At 43.3% G+C, this 18,902-nt stretch overlaps 1 protein-coding gene across 1 annotated transcript in view; it reads right to left on the minus strand.

Annotated features, from left to right (window-relative positions):
- rnf145a (ring finger protein 145a) overlaps nucleotides 1-18,902 on the minus strand; it is a 152,013-nt gene that overhangs the window by 100,624 nt on the left and 32,487 nt on the right. The gene's annotated exons all lie outside the window — the stretch shown is intronic.

Genomic DNA, 18,902 nt, shown 5'->3' on the forward strand with positions numbered 1-18,902 from the left:
ACACAGTCCATCGCTGCATCCAGAAATGCAACTTGAAACTGTATTACGCAAGGAGGAAGCCATACATCAACTCTATGCAGAAACGCCGGCGAGTTCTCTGGGCCCGAGCTCATCTCAGATGGACCGAAAGACTGTGGAACCGTGTGCTATGGTCAGATGAGTCCACATTTCAGCTAGATTGTGGAAAAAACGGGCGGCGAGTTCTCCGTGCCAAAGTTGAAAACGACCATCCTGATTGTTATCAGCGCAAGGTGCAAAAGCCAGCATCTGTGATGGTATGGGGGTGCATCAGTGCCCACGGCATGAGTGAGTTGCATGTATGTGAAGGTACCATTGACTCTGAGGTGTATATTAGGATTTTAGAGAGACGTATGTTGCCATCAAGGCGACGACTCTTCCTGGGACGTCCATGCTTATTTCAGCAGGACAATGCCAGACCACGTTCTGCACGGGCAACAACAGTGTGCTTTTGTAGACACACAGTGCGTGTGCTTGACTGGCCTGCTGCCAGTCCAGATCTATCTCCTATTGAAAATGTATGGCGCATCATGAAGAGGAGAATCAGACAATGGAGACCACGGACTGCTGAGCAGCTGAAGTCTTATATCAAGCAAGAATGGACAAAATTTCCAATTGCAAATCTACTACAATTAGTATCCTCAATTCCAAAACAATTAAAAAGTGTTATTAAAAGGAAAGGTGATGTAACACAATGGTAAACATGCCTCTGTCCCAACTTTTGTTGAGTGTGTTGCAGCCATCAAATTCTAAATTTGTGTATATTTACAAAATACAATTAAGTTGGTCAGTAAAACTATTGAAAATCTTTTCTTTGTACTTTTGTCAGTTAAATAAAGGTTCACGTGAATTAACATATTGTGGCAACCCACTTTCTGCGCAGGCGAACCGGCTCACAAATAGCCAGTGCGCGGGGGGAGACTTTGGTAATGCACCTCTGACGTCATTTCCGCCCAGAGAGGGCGGGCGCTAGGGATTAAATGCCAGCGCTGCGAAGTTTGAATAAACTAGTCTCGAAACGACTTACCGACTGCGTGTCGTCTCTAGCTCTGTATGTAGTACATCGCTACACTATCACAGATTTTTGTTTTTATTGCATTTTGGAAAATATCCCAACTTTTCTGCAATGGGGTTTGTAAGTTGTCTGTCTCTTGGTTGAATGTCAAAGAATCAGCGCCAGGTTTGATATCACCAGCATGTCATGAAATTTGTTAACTGCAGCAGCAGTACATTGCAATAAATGATAACAGAGAAAACAAACCAAATTATAGTAAATATAAAAAGTAATGAGGTAGTGTTCATGGGTTCAATGTCTATTCAGAAATTGGATAACAGAGGGGAAGAGGCTGTTCCTGAATTGTTGAGTGTGTGCCTACCACTTTCTGTAGCTCCTTCCTGATGTAGCAATAAGAGAGCACGTCCTGGGCGATGGGGGTCCTTAATGATGGACGTCACCTTTTTGAGATGTCACTCCTTGAAGATGACCTGGTTACTATGGAGGCAAATGCCCATGATGGAGCTAACCAATTTTAGAATTTTCTACAGTTAATTTCGATCCTGTGCATTACCCCCACCCCACATACCAAACTGTGATACAGCCAATTAGAATGCTCTCCACGGTATATTTGTAGAAATTTGAGGACTGGTGTGTGTTCCCTCGTCATATCGTTTCTGAAGTCCATAATAATCAATATTTTAGCAAAGCATGCAATATTTTAGTGGAAGAAGTACGAGGGTGACAATCCAAAGTAATTCTGACTGTAATTAACCTCAGAGAAATGTTTTATTTTGGAAGATCAGCATTCGTTCCATCCATGCTTTCTGAAGTGTCCAACGCTGTCAATGTTTCCTGCTATAAATCTACGGGAAGAACTCAATGGGTTGAACAACGCATAAAGGAAAGGGACTGCTGACATTTTGGGTCAAAACCCATATCCAGACAAAGAGGGACGAGAGAGCCAGTATAAAGAGCGGAAGGCAAGAAGTAACATGACAGGCAGGTCTTGCCAAACAGGGACACCTCAGGAGTAGAGCTGGGAAACAGTGGTATGTGAATGACAGATGGAGGCAGACAAAGACTGAGAAAAAAAATATGGGGAAGCAGATGGAGCAAGATGGGGGGAGTGGAAAGTGAAGATTAGAGATGGTTGCTGGTTAGAGTTAAGCAGGAATACAACCTGTGTTGGGCACTGATAAGTAAAGGAAGTGAGAATGGGAACCATTGGAGAAGCGATGAATAGAATCAGAGTAAGATGGTAAGGGTGCAGGGAAATGGTTGACGAAATTGTGTGTACAGTACGCAGATGGAATCAGGACAGGGAAGGGGACAAAAGTGAAAGGATGATCATGAGAAGGGGAGGCTAATCCAAAACTGAAACATCATGCTCATGCCACTGAGTTGTGAACTATTCAGGCAGAATATGAAATGTAATTCCTCCAGTCTGCAGTGGGCCTCACCATGGCATAGAAAAGGCCAAGAGTGAAGTGGTCAATGTAGAACACATTATACAGTACAGGCCTTTGGCCCATAATGTTGTGCCCATATACATAAACCTTCTCCAAAATCAATCTAAACCTTCCATCCCTTCAATTTTCTTAACCATATGCCTAAGAGTATTAAATGTCCCTCTTGAATCAGCGTCAAATAGCATCACTCACAATGCATTCAAGGCACCTACCATTCTCTGTATTAAAAAAAACTCTGACATGTCCCCTTAACTTTCCTCCTGTTTCTTAAAAAAGACATGTATTGGCCATTATTGACATGGGGAAAAAGGACTGTTCACTCTACGTATGTCTTGCACACTTCTATCAAGTCACCTCTCATCCTCCATCAGTCCAAAGAGAAAAGTCCTAGATCACTCAACATTTTCTCAACAGACATGTTCTCTAATCCAGGCAGCATGCTTTGCACTTTCATATCTTTCCTATAACGAGGCCACCAGCACTGGATACAATACTCCAAGTGTGGTCTAACCCTTTTCTGGCTCTTAAAAACCCCGTTTCTTTTTTGCTTTCTAAACCTGAAGTGTGGTTGCTTCTTCCTCTTGATTAAATGTTCCACCTCCTTTATTAACCATGTTTCCTTCACTCTACCATCATTTCCCTGTCTCAATGGGACCAACCTATCCAGAACCCCTAGCAATCACTCACTAAACCTCCCACATTTCTGCTCTGCACTTTCAAGAACATCTGTTCCCAATTTATGTTCCAAATTTCTTCTTCATACCATTTATACAGTGCCTATTGTTACGTTCCTCAGTAACCGGGTGGTTTTTCAGCAAAGATAGATGGATGTACCGAAGCCTGATGCTACTATTTTCAAACATTTTTATTTATAAAGGGGCACAAACGTATGGTTAATACAAAACATTCAGATCATATACGTCGTCACAACTCAATCTAAAACACAGGTATAGTAATAATCAACCAGAAATAAGCTCTATCATTGTCTAGGGGATAATACTGAGTCCAATTGAAATATAAAGAGTCACTCAGAAGTCTGCAGGCTTTTCCCTTTTGGGAACCGCTGGGGTTTCACGTTGTGGAGAGAGAGAGATGGTTGAGAAAGGATAAACACTTGCCCGTTGTCTTTACAGAGCAAATCCTTGGAATCAGGGGAGCAGGCTTCCCCGTTGTTAGTTAAAAGCGGTCTTCCGTTGGTTCCAGCCACAGATTCAAAATTCGGAATCTAACGCACGTGGCTTCCTTCAAAATGGCTTCCCGCTCCCACGGGAATCGGTATCGTGCTTCCTTGGTGTCTCCTTGGTGCGTCTGAGGGTTGTCCCCCCCTCAGACCCTCCTTTATACTTCTTCACGGGATCGCAGGTGTCAATCAGGTTGCAGGTGATGCGATCTCTCTCTCAACCAGCCCACTTTGCCCGAGGGCTTTTCACGTGGTCTCCATGAGACAATAGTCAATGTCGCCTTTATTCTGCTTCTCGGGAGAACGTGGTCTTCCGCACGTCTCTCTCTCTCTTTCCCATTTCCTGTGTCTATTCAGCACGTCTCTCCCCCTCTTGGGTCAGTTGACCCCCCCTTTGACTAGGGCTCTTGCGATTCTCACAAAGGAGGGGGCCAAGGTCATAACACCTCCCCCCATAGCAGGTTTTTTACCAGCGGTTAAAAACAGGTTGGTACAGGACTTTCTTTTTTTTTTGAATCTAAATACTACACAAGCTTTTCTCTTCACAGAGTACTACCATTATACATTCAAGTCAATATCTAAACAGGTAACAAGTACAGTGCCCCTTTCTTTAATACCTTAACCTCACGTGCCATACTAAAGTCTGGTAGCATCAAACTTCAGCTCAATAACCACCTTATTTATTTGCTTTCTTCAGCAACATAACTAAGGAGGTGTGATCTTAGCTTAGGTGCATCTACAAAAGTTTATACAAATACTAATCGTTTCGGTCGTGGTATTTCACCGGCAGGTCTCCCAAGGGGTGGTCTTTATTATTCACAGGCTTTGGCGCGAACCCGTACAACCGGCGTTGTGATTTACAAAGGGCATTTCTATTACCCATCGCCTTTTCCCGGTGAGTCCCCCCGTGGGGACTGCGAGTAATTTGGCAAGGTACTCTCCCACCTTTCCTTCCCACAAGGGTTATTCTCTTAACTCCGCGTCCACCCAGGTAGTTAGCCCTTCTGCCAAGACCATACAGGCTGATGTGTTTCAGGGCGAACCTTTCCCCCTGGCCGCATTTAAATTTCGGCTTCCTCGCAGCGCTTTCTTGAATAACAATAGCGTGTGAGGTACCTTTACATTCCCAATCAACCCGTAATCGGTGCGTAGGCATCATTTTAGACTTTAACCTTTTTCCCTTCGAGTTGGGAACTACAGATTTACCGTTCTCCCCCACAACAACAGTTATCTCCCCATTCATAAACTCCACATTAACTCTGAACACTCCCCTCAGCACAACCCTCTGGGGACTCGCACTCCCCAAGGTTAACCCTTTCTTCCCCGAACCAAGCCTATCTGATCCAAAAGGATGGCCGTCTCGTCCAGCTGAGTCAAGTAACTCAGCTTTTTCCTGAGCTCCGTGACTAGGTTCAGCACCATGTGCATCCCCATCTTGGACACACTCAAATGGGACATTGGCCTCTTCCAGGCTTTCAACACCCGTACCTTTTTCAAATTCTAACGTCCCCCGATCCTTCCAGTTACTCTCTAGGCAGCCCCCCGTTGGGGAAGGCGCAACCCTGCGAGCTGAAACAACCTCCTTGGCCATTTCAGCTGACTTCTCCACAGCAAGGATACCCTTCCTCTCTAAGACTGCCCTCATTTCACTCTCGGGACCATCGGGAACACCTTTAGAACTCTCAACTTCTCCAAACAATTCTGCCAAACCAGACAGATCAACCATGTCCAACTCTGGACCTTTTAACAGCTTTATCCGTTTCTCATCTTTATTTCCTACCTCAGGACCTTTCTCTTCACTAAGGGGAGGGCTATCTCCTCGCCCTTACCCCCTTTCACTTTACTACCTTCTGTTTTACCACCCTCGGAACCCTCGTGGTATAGGGTCGGTAAAAACGTCTGGGCCAATTTCAAACTGCGCGCTGTCCCCGCCGCCGCTCTCGACAGGCTGCGAATGTCCGCGCATGCGGGATAGCTCGGGGACTCAACTATCAGGGCGGTTCCCATCTTCCCACCCGTGAGGTCATTACCCAAAAGGAAGTCCACGCCTTCCCCCGGCAACTCCGGCAGGACTCCTAGTTCCACAGGTCCCAACACCAACTCGCAATCGAGAAGGACCCTATGCAAAGGCACTACTTCGATCCAGTTCCCTAGTCCTCTCAGGGCTACCTCGCCTGTCGGAGGTTCGAAGGGTAATACGTTACGGCTAATTAATGATAGCTCCGCCCCCGTGTCTCTCCAAATTCGTACGGGGATGGGGGGGTCCCCTTCCTTCAAAGACACGGTTCCTTCGGAACTAAATGTCTCCCGCCCCTCCTGTATTCCATCTACCTGGGGCCCTCTTGTCGATTTCCTGATTACCACTGCACGCCCGATAGGGATCGCTGCTCTCTCCCTCTCTGGCTCCTTTCTCGGAGCAAAGCATTTTGATGCGATATGACCCACCTTCCCACAATTAAAGCAGGTTAAACCAGGGGGTCTCCAGGTTTCCTGTCTGTTATCCTCACTTTTTCTGCTAGCCCCCGGCGGGATCTCCACCTCAGCCGGCGGGCTTTCCCTGCCGTTCCGACGGTCTCTCGGGTAACATTTTGGCGAGGAAAACTTTGGCTTGTGGGTTAGGGCATATTCATCTGCGAACCTAGCAAGTTCTGAGATGGACTGATTCGACCTCTCATTTAAATACACCCGGATCTCTTCCGGAACACAACCTTTAAATTCCTCAACCAAAAATAACTCCCTGATACGCCCATAATTCTCGGCCACCTTTTCCGCGGTGCACCAGCGATCCAAGAGCACGCCCTTCTCGTGGGCTAGCTCGGTATACGTTTGATTCCACCCTTTCCTTAAATTTCAGAACCTTTGTCTATACGCCTCAGGTACTAACTTGTAACCTCGGAGAATGGCCTCCTTTACTTGATCATACTTCCCGTCCCTTTCTAGGGGCAGCGCAGCATATACCCGCTGTGCTTTCCCTCGTAACACACTTTGTAACAACGCCACCCACTGCTCTCTGGGCCACTTCTGATTCACTGCCACCTTCTCAAAAAGCAATAACTATCAACATCCGTCTCCTCGAACGGGGGGACCAACCTCAACGCCCGACTAACATCAAACCCCTCCTCTCTCTCTTGCCCTTGAGCTCTTCGCTCTTGCTTTCGCCTGTCCAGCTCCAATTCATGGCTCTTTTGTTTCTCTTTCTCTTCTGCTTCTAGCTGCTTTAGCTGGAGCTCATGACCCCGTTTCATCTCTAATTCCTTTGCAGCTCGTTCCGCAGCCTTTTCAGCTGCTTCTAGCTGCTTTACTTTAAGATCATGGTCCAACCTTGCCTGATCTGTCCCACTCGCTAATCTCTTTTCGGGGATATTTTCCAAATCCTCAGCTGCAAACACCTCCTTTTCAATGTAATACTGATTAATGACCCCTCGCACTTCCTGCTTTTTCATTGATGACCTCACCTCTGCGAGGCCTAACCCCTTTGCCAGATTTACCAAGTCTGATTTGGTAGCCATCCCTAGCGCCTCTACAGTCGGATTTTTCATAAATTCACCCACATCCATCTTTGCTGGTTTCCTGTCTGGCTACCTGCGTAACCAGATTTAAGTTTGGACTTACAGCCCGATTCACTGACCCTCCCCTTTGGTTTCAAATCCGGGACGAGCAACCCACTTGTTACATTCCCCAGTAACCGGGTGGTTTTTCAGCAAAGATAGATGGATGTACCGAAGCCCGATGCTACTATTTTCAAACGTTTTTATTTATAAAGGGGCACAAACGTATGGTTAATACAAAACATTCAGATCATATACGTCGTCACAACTCAATCTAAAACACAGGTATAGTAATAATCAACCAGAAATAAGCTCTATCATTGTCTAGGGGATAATACTGAGTCCAATTGAAATATAAAGAGTCACTCAGAAGTCTGCAGGCTTTTCCCTTTTGGGAACCGCTGGGGTTTCACATTGTGGAGAGAGAGAGATGGTTGAGAAAGGATAAACACTTGCCCGTTGTCTTTACAGAGCAAATCCTTGGAATCAGGGGAGCAGGCTTCCCCGTTGTTAGTTAAAAGCGGTCTTCCGTTGGTTCCAGCCACAGATTCAAAATTCGGAATCTAACGCACGTGGCTTCCTTCAAAATGGCTTCCCGCTCCCACGGGAATCGGTATCGTGCTTCCTTGGTGTCTCCTTGGTGCGTCTGAGGGTTGTCCCCCCCTCAGTCCCTCCTTTATACTTCTTCACGGGATCGCAGGTGTCAATCAGGTTGCAGGTGATGCGATCTCTCTCTCAACCAGCCCACTTTGCCCGAGGGCTTTTCACGTGGTCTCCATGAGACAACAGTCAATGTTGCCTTTATTCTGCTTCTCGGGAGAACGTGGTCTTCCGCACGTCTCCCTCTCTCTCTCCCATTTCCTGTGTCTATTCAGCACGTCTCTCCCCCTCTTGGGTCAGTTGACCCCCTCTTGACTAGGGCTCTTGCGATTCTCACAAAGGAGGGGGCCGAGGTCATAACACTATAAAATGTATTCCATTCCCCCCCCCCCCCCCCCCAGGAAGTTTTCACTTTTTATTTTACAACATTGAATCAGAGTAGATTTAATTTGGCTTTTTTGACACTGACTCTTTCATGTTAAAGTGGTAACAAATTTCTACAAATTGGTCTACATTTACTACAATTATTAAACACAAAATAATTGATTGCATAATTACATGAAGTCAGTATTTAGTAGATACACCTTTGCACGTTTGGCATTAACTACAGCCTTGAGTCCGTGTTGATAGACCCGTATCAGCTTTGCACATCTGGACACTGCAAATTTTCCCCATTCTTCTTTACAAAACTGCTCAAGCTCTGTTAGATTGCATGGGGATCATGAGTAAATTCTCAATTGGATTGAGGTTTGGACTCTGACTTGGCCACTCCAGGACATTAACTTTGTTGCCTTTAAGCCATTCCTGTGTAGCTTTGGCTTTTTGCTCGGGGTCACTGTCTTGCGAGAAAACAAATCTCTCGTCCAGTTCTCTAGCAGACTGCATCAGGTTTTCCCTGTATTTTGCTACATTCATTTTACCCTCTACCTTCACAAGCCTTCCAGAGCCTGCTGCAGTGAAGCATTCCCATAGTATAATGCAGCCATGCTTCACAGTAGGGATGGTGTGTTTCTGATGATGTGCAGTGTTTGGCTTACACCAAACACAGCATTTAATCTGATGGCCAAAAAGCTCAATTTTGGTTTCATCAGACCATTGAACCTTCTTCCAGCTGACGTCAGAGTCTCTCAAGCTTTCTGGAAAACTCTAGCATAGAGTTAATGTGAGTTTTTTCCCCCACTCTCCAATAAAGTTGTGACTGATGAAGCACTCGGGCAACAGCTGTGGATCCCACCTCAGCTGTTACGAACCCCGTAACTGGGTTACTTACCAGCAAAGATAGAGACGTTCGTTGAAGTCTGATGATACTATTTTTAACAGTATTTATTAGCAAAAATACAGAAAAATAATATCAATGCAAATATACAGATAACATACGTCATCAATACTAAACCTAAAAGTGCGAGTATAATAATAATCAATAAGAAATAAGCTCTATCGTTGCCTGGGGATAATGAATTGTCCGATGGAAATATAAAGTTCACTGCAGTTCACAAAGGCTGCCGTCATTCGGGTGTCGCTGGGTTGCAATTGTTGGAGAGAGAGAGAGAGAAAGAGAAAAACTTGCCGACTTTCCTTTATGATTTCGATCCGTCAGGTGTCTCGTTGTCGTGGCCGTTCAAGTGTGACCTCTCCTTTAGCTAAGCCGTTCTTCCGTGATGAGCCCGCCACCCAGGCAAGGGAGGACGCACATGAGCTCCCACCGGCTTTCGCTATAAAACGCTGTCACTGGATTTCTAGAGTTTCTCCTGGTGCGTCTAAAGGGGTGTTCCCCAGACCCCTCTTTTATCCTCACTCACGGGGTCTCAGATGTCAATCAGGTTGGGATGATGCAATCCCTCAACCAGACCACTCTGGTTGTCCCGAGGGGTTTCAATGAATAGTACAGTACTCAATACACAATTCCTTCTCCAAGAGACAATGGCAGTAATCAGTGGTTCCGTTCCGCTCATGTCAGGAGACATTCCACCTGGTTGTGTATTCTGTGTGTCTCTCTCTCATTTCCTGGGTCTCAGACCCGAAATAATAGCGATCTTGCGATTCTCAAAAAGGAGGGGGCGACTTTGTACCCTTCGGCCCCTCAGAGTTGCTCCACCTTCGTAACACAGCCACTGAAGCTTGTAACTCCTCCAGAGTTGTCATAGGTCTCTTGGTGGCCATCCTTACTAGTCCTCTTCTTGCATGATCACTCAGATTTGAGGACAGCCTGCTCTAAGCAGATTTATGGCTATGCCATATTCTTTCCATTTCTTGACAATTGGCTTAGCTGTATTCCAAAGGATATACAGTGAATTGGAATTTTTCTTGTATCCATCTCCTGACTTGTACTTTTCAATAATCTTTTTTGCAGAGTTACTTGGCGGGTTCTTTTGTGTTCATGTGTTTTGTTTTAGCCAGGATCCTGACTCACCAGCAGTTGGACCTTCCAGATACAGGTGTTTATTTTCTACAATCAATTGAAACACCTTGACTGCATACAGGTGATCTCCATTTAACTAATTATGTGACTTCTAAAACCAAACCAGCTGCACCAGTGATGATTTGGTGTATATTAAAGGGGGTAAATACCTATACAATCAATTATTTTGTATTGTGTATTTGTATTAATTCAGATCACTTTGTAGAGATCTGTTCTCACTTTGACATAGGAGTATTTTTTTGTTGATTAGTGCTAAAAAAGACAAATTAAATCCACTCTGATTCAATATTGTAAAACAATGGAACATGAAAACTTCTAAGGCTGAATATTTATAGGCACTGTAATCTGAACTCCTCCAATTAAATACACTATCTGCTACTATCCTTGTTCATGGCTTATGCTTAGGATCAGGGAGCTGTGGTCACTGTCTTAGAAATGCTCTCCGACCTAACCAGGTTCATTGCCTAGTATGGTCTATCCTCCAGTCAGCCTGTCCACATACTGTGCCAGAAATCGTTTGTGGATACACCGAACAAATTATGCCCCATCTGAAATTTTTACATTAAGGAGGTGCCAATCGATAATAGGGAAGTTGAAGTCACCCACGAGAACAACCCTGTTATTGATGAACCTTTGTAAATCTGCATACTTATCCATTTCCTTAGTGTCCTTGTTGCTACTGGGGGGGGGGGGGGGCAGGGGGAAACTGTAGAATACTCCCAAAAGAATGTTTGCATTCTTCCTGTTTCTGACTTCCATCCACACATACTCAGCTGACAATCCCTCCATGACATCCTCCCTTTCTGCAGATATGATAGTATCCCTGTTTCCAACTCCACTCCCATCTTATCCTGGGCGAAGATCAGGATTACAAGTGCATTTAGGGAAATGGGGTTTTAAACTCCCTATGCTGACGATCTTGCTGGCAAATGTGCAGTCTCTGGTGAATAAAATCCATGATCTCAGAGCCAGGGTGCTGAATCAGAGGGATATTAGGACCGCGTGTGTCCTTTGTTTCACGGAATCCTGGAGAACCCCTTCCGTACCTTATGCAGTGATTCGGATTGACGGGTTTACTATACACCATCAAAATAGATCTATAGAGTCTCTCAAAAGCAGAGGTGGAGTAGTATGCCTCATGATCAACTCTTCTTGGTGCACGAATATATCTGTGCTGTCCCAGTTGTGCTCACCAAACCTGGAATATCTAGCTGTAAAGTGTCATCTTTACCTATTACGGGAGTTCTCTGCGGTCATTCTGGTAGCAGTTTATAGTTCACCTCAGGCCAATGTCAAGCAGGCTTTAGATGATCTGAGCAATGGGATCAACATGCACGAAACAGCATAGCCTAACGCCTTCACCATCATTTTCAGAGATTTTAACAAGGCCAGTCTGAAAAAAATCACTAAGCAATTACCATCAACAGATCACTTGCAATACCAGAGGAAACAACACACTGGACCACTGTTACACCACCATCAAGAATGCCTACTGGGCTAGGGAAGCACAAGAGCACCTACAGGACTGCTTTGAATCAGTGGACTGGATTGTATTCAGGGTTTCATCTTTCAGTCTGGATGAGTATGCTGCAGTTGTTACCGACTTCATTAAAACGTGTGGATCAGAGTACGCCTACAAAGTCTTACTGTACATTCCCAAACCAAAAGCCATGGATGAACCACGAGGTACGTCGTCTGCTGAAGGCCAGATCTGTGGCATTCAAGTCTGGCAACCCAGGTATGATTTGCAGAGGGCTATTTCAAGGGCAAAGGGACAATTTCGAATGAGCTTGGCGGCAGTATCAGATGCACGGCAACTCTGGCACGGACTGCAAGACATTACTTCCTACAAAGTAAAACCCAATAGTATGAATGGCAGCGATGCTTCACTACCAGATGAACTCCCAACGCCTTCTATGCATGCTTTGGAAAGGAGAATACAACTACAGCTGTGAAGTTCCCTGCTGCACCTGATGACCCTGTGATCTCTGTCTCAGAGGCCGATGCTAGACTGTCTTTAAAGAGGGTGAACTCTCGCAGGCAGAAGGTCCTGGAGTACCTAGTAAGGCTCTGAAAGCCTGTGCCAACCAACTAGCAGGAGTATTCAAGGACATTTTCAAATTCTCACTGCTATGGGCAGAAGTTCCCACTTTCTTCAAAAAGGCAACAATTATACCAGTGCCAAAGAAGAATAATGTGGGCTGCCTTAATGACTATTGCTCGGTAGCACTCACATCGACAGTGATAAAATGCTTTGAGAAGTTGGTTATGACTAGACTGAACTCCTGCCTCAGCAAGGACCTGGACCCATTGCAATTTGCCTATCGTCACAATAGGTCAACGGCAGATGCAATCTCAATGGCACCCTAGACAGCTTTAGACCACCTAGACAACACAAACACCTACGTCAGGATGCTATAGCTCAGCATTTAATACCATCATTCCCACAATCCTGATTGAGAAGTTGCAAAACTTGGGCCTCTGTACCTCCTTCTGCAATTGGATCCACGACTTCCTAACTGGAAGACCACAGTCTGGATTGGTGATAACATATTCTCTTCACTGTCGATCAACACTGGCGCACCACAGGGGTGTGTGCTTAGCCCACTGCTCTACTCTCTGTATAGACATGACTGTGTTGCTAGGCATAGCTCAAATACCACCTACAAATTTGCTGACAATACAACCGTTGTTGGTAGAATCTCAGGTGGTGACGAGAGGCCGTACAGGAATGAGATATGCCAACTATTGGAATGGTGCCGCAGCAACAACCTGGCACTCAATGTCAGTAAGATGGACTTCAGGAATGGTAAGACAAAGGAACACATACCAATCCTGACAGAAGGATCAGAAGTGGAGAGAGTGAGCAGCTTCAAGTTCCTTGGTGTCAAGATCTCTGAGGATCTAACCTAGACCCGACATACTGATGTAGTTATAAAGAAGGCAAGACAGCGGCTATACTTTATTTGGAGTTTGAAGAGATTTGGCATGTCAACAAATACACTCAAAAACTTCTATAGTTGTACCGTGGAGAGCATTCTGACAGGCTGCATCACTTGTCTGGTATGGAAGGGCTACTTCACAGGACCAAAAGAAGCTGAAGGTTGTAAATCCAGTCAGCTCCATCTTGGGCACTAGCCTACAAAGTACCCAGGACATCTTTAGGAAGCGGTGTCTCAGAAAGGTAGCATCCATCATTAAAGACCTCCAGCACCCACGGCATGCCCTTTTCTCACTGTTACCATCAGGTAGGAGAGACAGAAGCCTGAAGGCACACACTCAGTGATTCAGGAACAGCTTCTTCCCCTCTGCCATCCAATTCCTAAATGGACATTGAAGCTTTGGACAATACCTCACTTTTTTAAATATATAGTATTTCTGTTTTTGCACACTTTTTAATAATCTATTCAATATACGTCATTGATTTACTTGTTTGTTTATTATGTTTTATTTTATTTATTATTATTTTCTCTCTCTGCTAGATTATGTATTGCATTGAACTGCTGCTATGTTAACAAATTTCACGTCACATGCCAATGATAATAAACCTGATTCTGATTCCTTTCCCTCCCTCACCATCCCTTTTAAAGCATCTAAACCAAGAACAGTGGATGTTTTAGTGTGTCCCCATTTTGTAGCTCCTTCTTACTTTTTCTCTTCTTGGCATCTTTGATACTCCTTTGCTGCTTCCTTATTTCTTTAAAAAAGAGGTTCACAACCTGAGGTCCACAGACCCCTTGGTTAATTAATGATATAAAAAAGTTTGAGAACCAGTGCTTAAAATGACTTTGATCCTTGACTATTAAACACTTAAGCCTCTTTCTGATTGGTCAGGAAAACGCATTTTAAATTGAATGACTCAATCAAAACCTTCTACTGTAAATCTGCAACTCCATGAACCTCCACTGCTTGTCAGTGGATTTTTGAAAGGACAAACATTAGAATTAGAGGAAAAAAATGCCAAAAGGCCCATGACAGCAGGCCAGTCAAAGAGCTACCCACCTATCTGCAGTACTTGGGCCATAGCCCTGTCTCTCACATCTCTTCAACTCCACATCTATGTTCTTTTTTAACAAGCTGAGGGAGTTTCCCTCCATCACTCTTTTGGTCAAGCTATTTCAGACCCTCACCATTTTCAAGCTTAACATTGCTTCTCTCATATCCCTCCTAATTCTAACAAATCAGTTTAAACCTCTTTATCTTTATCTTCATCCCTCTGTTGAAAGAATAGATCCTCCCTATTTTCCAAAATAGTACCTATTAGTTTATTCTAGCCACAGTTAATCAAAAAAAGCATAGCATTCTTTGCATTAAGCATCACTGTTAACCAGTTCAACATTCTCCACCGCCTTTAAGGATTTGTGAACATGCAGTCAGTGGGCTTGTAAAAGAAATTGGTAGATAATCTCTCTCCAGTGAAGGAGACAGATCAAGAAAGGACAGTAAGGTGTCAGAAATGGACCAAGTCAATTTGATGCAGGGTAGAAGCTAAAGGCAAAGTTGATGAAACAGACAAGCTCAGCATGGATGCAGAATACAACACCAATGTAGCAGAGGAAGTGGTGGGAAGCCTTACCAATGTAGACTTGGAACATGGACTGTTCTGCATAGCCAACAAAAAGGTAGGCATCGCTCGGACCCATGTGAGTGCCCATGGCTACACCTTTGGCTTGGAGAAAGGAGGAGCTGAAAGAGTAATTGTTGAGGGTAAGTATCAGTTTCACCAGAGAGAGGGAAGTGGCGGTGGAAACTGGTTAGGTCTGCTGTCAACAAAGCAGAAAGCCTTAAAGCCTTCCACAGAAGCTGGATGTCCATGATGAAAATAAGGCCAGGGAAATGGAAGTTGAAAGATGAAGAATTCAGTGGGGCAGGAGCAGTTAGAAACAGGCAGTATGGAGTAAGGGAATAATAAGGTTGCAACCTGTAGCTGGGAGATCTCCAGAGGTGACAATGTTAGTCATGGTGCAGGAGACAATGCCAGAATCTTCTCTGAGGGGATTTAGTTAAGGAGTAAGTTATAGATGTCCGAGAGCTCAAGATTTCCAGTCTCTACAGAATATCTTCTGTCTCCATAGCTGTCCTTGATGCTTTTGTACTAGGGAAAAGAGCAATTTATATCTATCTCAGGGTGTTTTGAGTCTACTGCATACTCCCTATGTGTCATTACCCCTTCCTTGTCTTCATTTGATTATCCTTCTCATAGTTTAACTCTTTTTTAACCAAGATTGCCAACCCCTTCCTGACTTACCTTTTCATTCAAATATTTTAAAAAAAGGATGCTCCTGATAAAAGCTCAAAATAAACACAGGATTTAATTAACACAACAAGGGAGGCCAAACAGAAACCAGAAGTGCTGGTGGCCCTGTTAGTAAGCACCGATTTAGGCAGTAAAATAAAACTTAAAGGAATGAATCAATTATCTTTAACAATTCAAATGAAGTTCCATACTGTAACATGTTTTTATTTTATCACTGTTCTGGCACCAACATAGACATGCCCACAACTTATTAACTTTAACCCATATGCCTTTGTAATGTGTGTGGGAGGGGATACTACACAGTTGCATGGGTAGCGTGTGGGCTCCCTGCAGATGGCAGCTGGAGTTCAGCTCAGGTCACTGGCACTGTGAAGCATTGGACTGGCTGCTGTGCTACTGTTCCATTCCTTATGACTCCAAATATAATCCAAACTTCTCCCAGTTTGTAACAAGTACTCCAGTCCTACAGATGGACAACATCTGAATGGCCAATGGGCTAGCACTAGTTTGGACCATAAAACCAGTGAGCAGATGTCACAAAACTACAGAGTATGTGCAGCTGAGTAGGTTTGGAAACAGAGTGGTAACCTACTCAAGCTCTGAAACTAAAGTATAGAGAGGATGTCTGATGTCTTTTTTTTATGCATAGAGTAGTGGGTGCTTAGAACACACCGCTAGGGGTGGTGGCACAAGCCAATAGATCAGTCATTAAGAGACTCAGGCACATGGATGAAGGAAAAATGGTTATGTGGGAGGGATTCCATTGGTCTTACAGTAGGTTAAAATGTTGGCACAACATCATATGCTGGAAGACCTGTACTGTGCTATAGTGTTCTGTCTTCATCAATAGTTAACCACTGCTTCAAATATTAGTGCTCTTACCTTAGGAGAAGAGCAAACAAGTATTTACACATCAAATTCTTCTAATGCTTGTATAAACGGACTGAAAGGGACTTGAATATATTAAACAGCATCTTCCTCTATGCACTTCTACTCATGTATCCCTCAAATGATATCATGCACCAGTAAAAGTCAATTAAAACTTTTCATTAGCTGTGATAATTAAATGGTGCTTGACTTCAGAATTTAATATGTTTTATAAAGCATCTTTGAAAACTATGTTTAAATCACAGATCATTTTTCATCTACAAACTTTTGAAATACAGATCACATTTCCAAAATACAGTACGCCTCAATCAACATAATGATCAATATATCTAACTCCTTTTCTGCAAATCACACAAAACTCCTCTATTTCAATTATAGCAACAGCAGCCACATTGCAGATACATATTACTAAACTTTTGAACAATAAGAAAGCCAATGGAACTACAATAAAAATAATAAGCAGAGATAACATCCACTCAATACTCTCCAACATCAACTGGTTTGACCAGATCCAAAAGATAACAGACATGCTTGCCCAGTTTGCTGATTGTTTTTTTAAGTACAAATTCCAAGCAGCAAATGGAAAACTTGATTTCAGAGTCCGACTCCATCTTGAGTAACCATGTTATAATATCTACAATCATCTTATGGATAATAACATTTAATACTACTCCCAATATCAATTTTAATTTCATAATATTTTTCAAAACAGACTAAATTGGAAAACATTTCAAAACAAAGTACAAGCTTCAGTAAGTGAACATTTCAAAAACTAATGACAAATGTGGATGAGACCATTGACATATTGTAATTTGCAAGACAGCAGCTATTTTCATTCAGAGCTTAATGAGACTTGGCTTGTCACCTAAACAAACTCAAACTTCCATAGAAGTACCATGGAGAGCATTCTGATTGGCTGCATCACCATCTGGCATCAAGTTGTAAAATTAGTCAGGTCCATCAGTGGTACTAACCTCCCAAGCAACATCTTCAAGGAACAGTACCTCAGGTTTGCCCCCATGCAAACCAACATGAACTCTATGGTATATTTCTACTGATGTATCACAGAGAGCATTCTAACTGGTTGCATGACTATCTGGTATGGAGGGGACACTGCACAGGATTGGAAAAAGCTGCAGAAAGTTGTAAACTCAGCCACTTCCATCATGGTACTAGCCTCAACAGCATCGAGGTTATTTTCAAAAGGAGATGCCTCAAAAAGGCAGCATCCATCATTAAGGAGCGTCATCACCCAGCAAATGCCCTCCTCTCTAATCAAGGAAGAGGTGCAAAAACCTTAATACACACACTTAATGTTTCAGAAATTTCATCCCCTTCACCATCAGATTTCTGAATGGACAATGAACCCATGAACACTCTCTCATTATTTTTCCCTCTCTTTTTGCACTATTTATTTCAGTTTTTTTCTATACACTTACTGTAATTTATAGTTTTTTATGTATTGCAATGTACTGCTACCACAAAACAAATTTTTTGACACATGCCAGTGATATTAAACCTGATTCAGACATATGTTGCTAGAATCACCAAATTGCTAGAATCATCACATTACACTTTGCACCAATGCAAGCACAATTTGAAAATTCAATCTTCAACATGATGAGTATTAAAATAGCAATACATCATGCATTCTCACTAAGACAGAAAAGTGAGTCACCAGGCAAGGTGCAAGAGAAATAAGTAGCTTCTGGTGAGGCCATTTCATGCACACTGCTTGAAAAAAGGAGCACCAAGTGGTAGTATTCTTGGTTCTGAATCATGTTCTTATGCTTTCCTTTCCAATGACCGAACATACAAGTTTAGACCAATACTCCCACATGTTGTCGGAATGCAGCAAAGTGCAATTATTCAAATAAGAATATGAAATACTACATATATTTTCAACAAGATATTTGAAAAATTATCAGTCGTTTTAGAATAGGAAGTTTCTCCTGGCCAATATTAAATTTGGTAACATCTCTGAAAGCAATCTGAAATTTATTTATATTGCTGTTGTTGAAGTTTGAAGGGCAATAGCTTTGAAAACAGAAAGCTTAGAATAGAAGCTTTCTATTCCCGCCTAAGCAGAAAAGCCTACATCTCAAGGTTCAATAACACCTTCTTCCTTGCTGTCATCAGGTTTAGGAAACAACCTTTAAGACACTAATTCTACCATGGACTGCATTTCTCTCAACTTGCACTAGTGTCATGATGTTATTCCTGTTTATTATGTTGTTCAAGTTTTATTTCATGGATATGCATGACAATAATCTTGAACTTGAATTAGAGCTCTGAACACATCTATTTTAAAAGACACAATAGAAGCTGTGGAAAATTGTATTTATTTGCACAGCTCAAAGCCCTGGCCTGGGTGGTGGGGGGGGGGGGGGGGGTTTGATGGGCATGAAAGCATAGCCACCAGTGATGAAGCAACTGAATTTAGGAATACTCTTAAATGCAACCATCTCCACAAGATTATAGATTGCAAGACATTTCAGAAGTCTGGAGAGTCAAAATGTTGCAGTA

The sequence above is a fragment of the Hemitrygon akajei genome, chromosome 15 (assembly GCF_048418815.1).
Source record: "Hemitrygon akajei chromosome 15, sHemAka1.3, whole genome shotgun sequence".
In the NCBI taxonomy this organism is placed as follows: Eukaryota; Metazoa; Chordata; class Chondrichthyes; order Myliobatiformes; family Dasyatidae; genus Hemitrygon; species Hemitrygon akajei.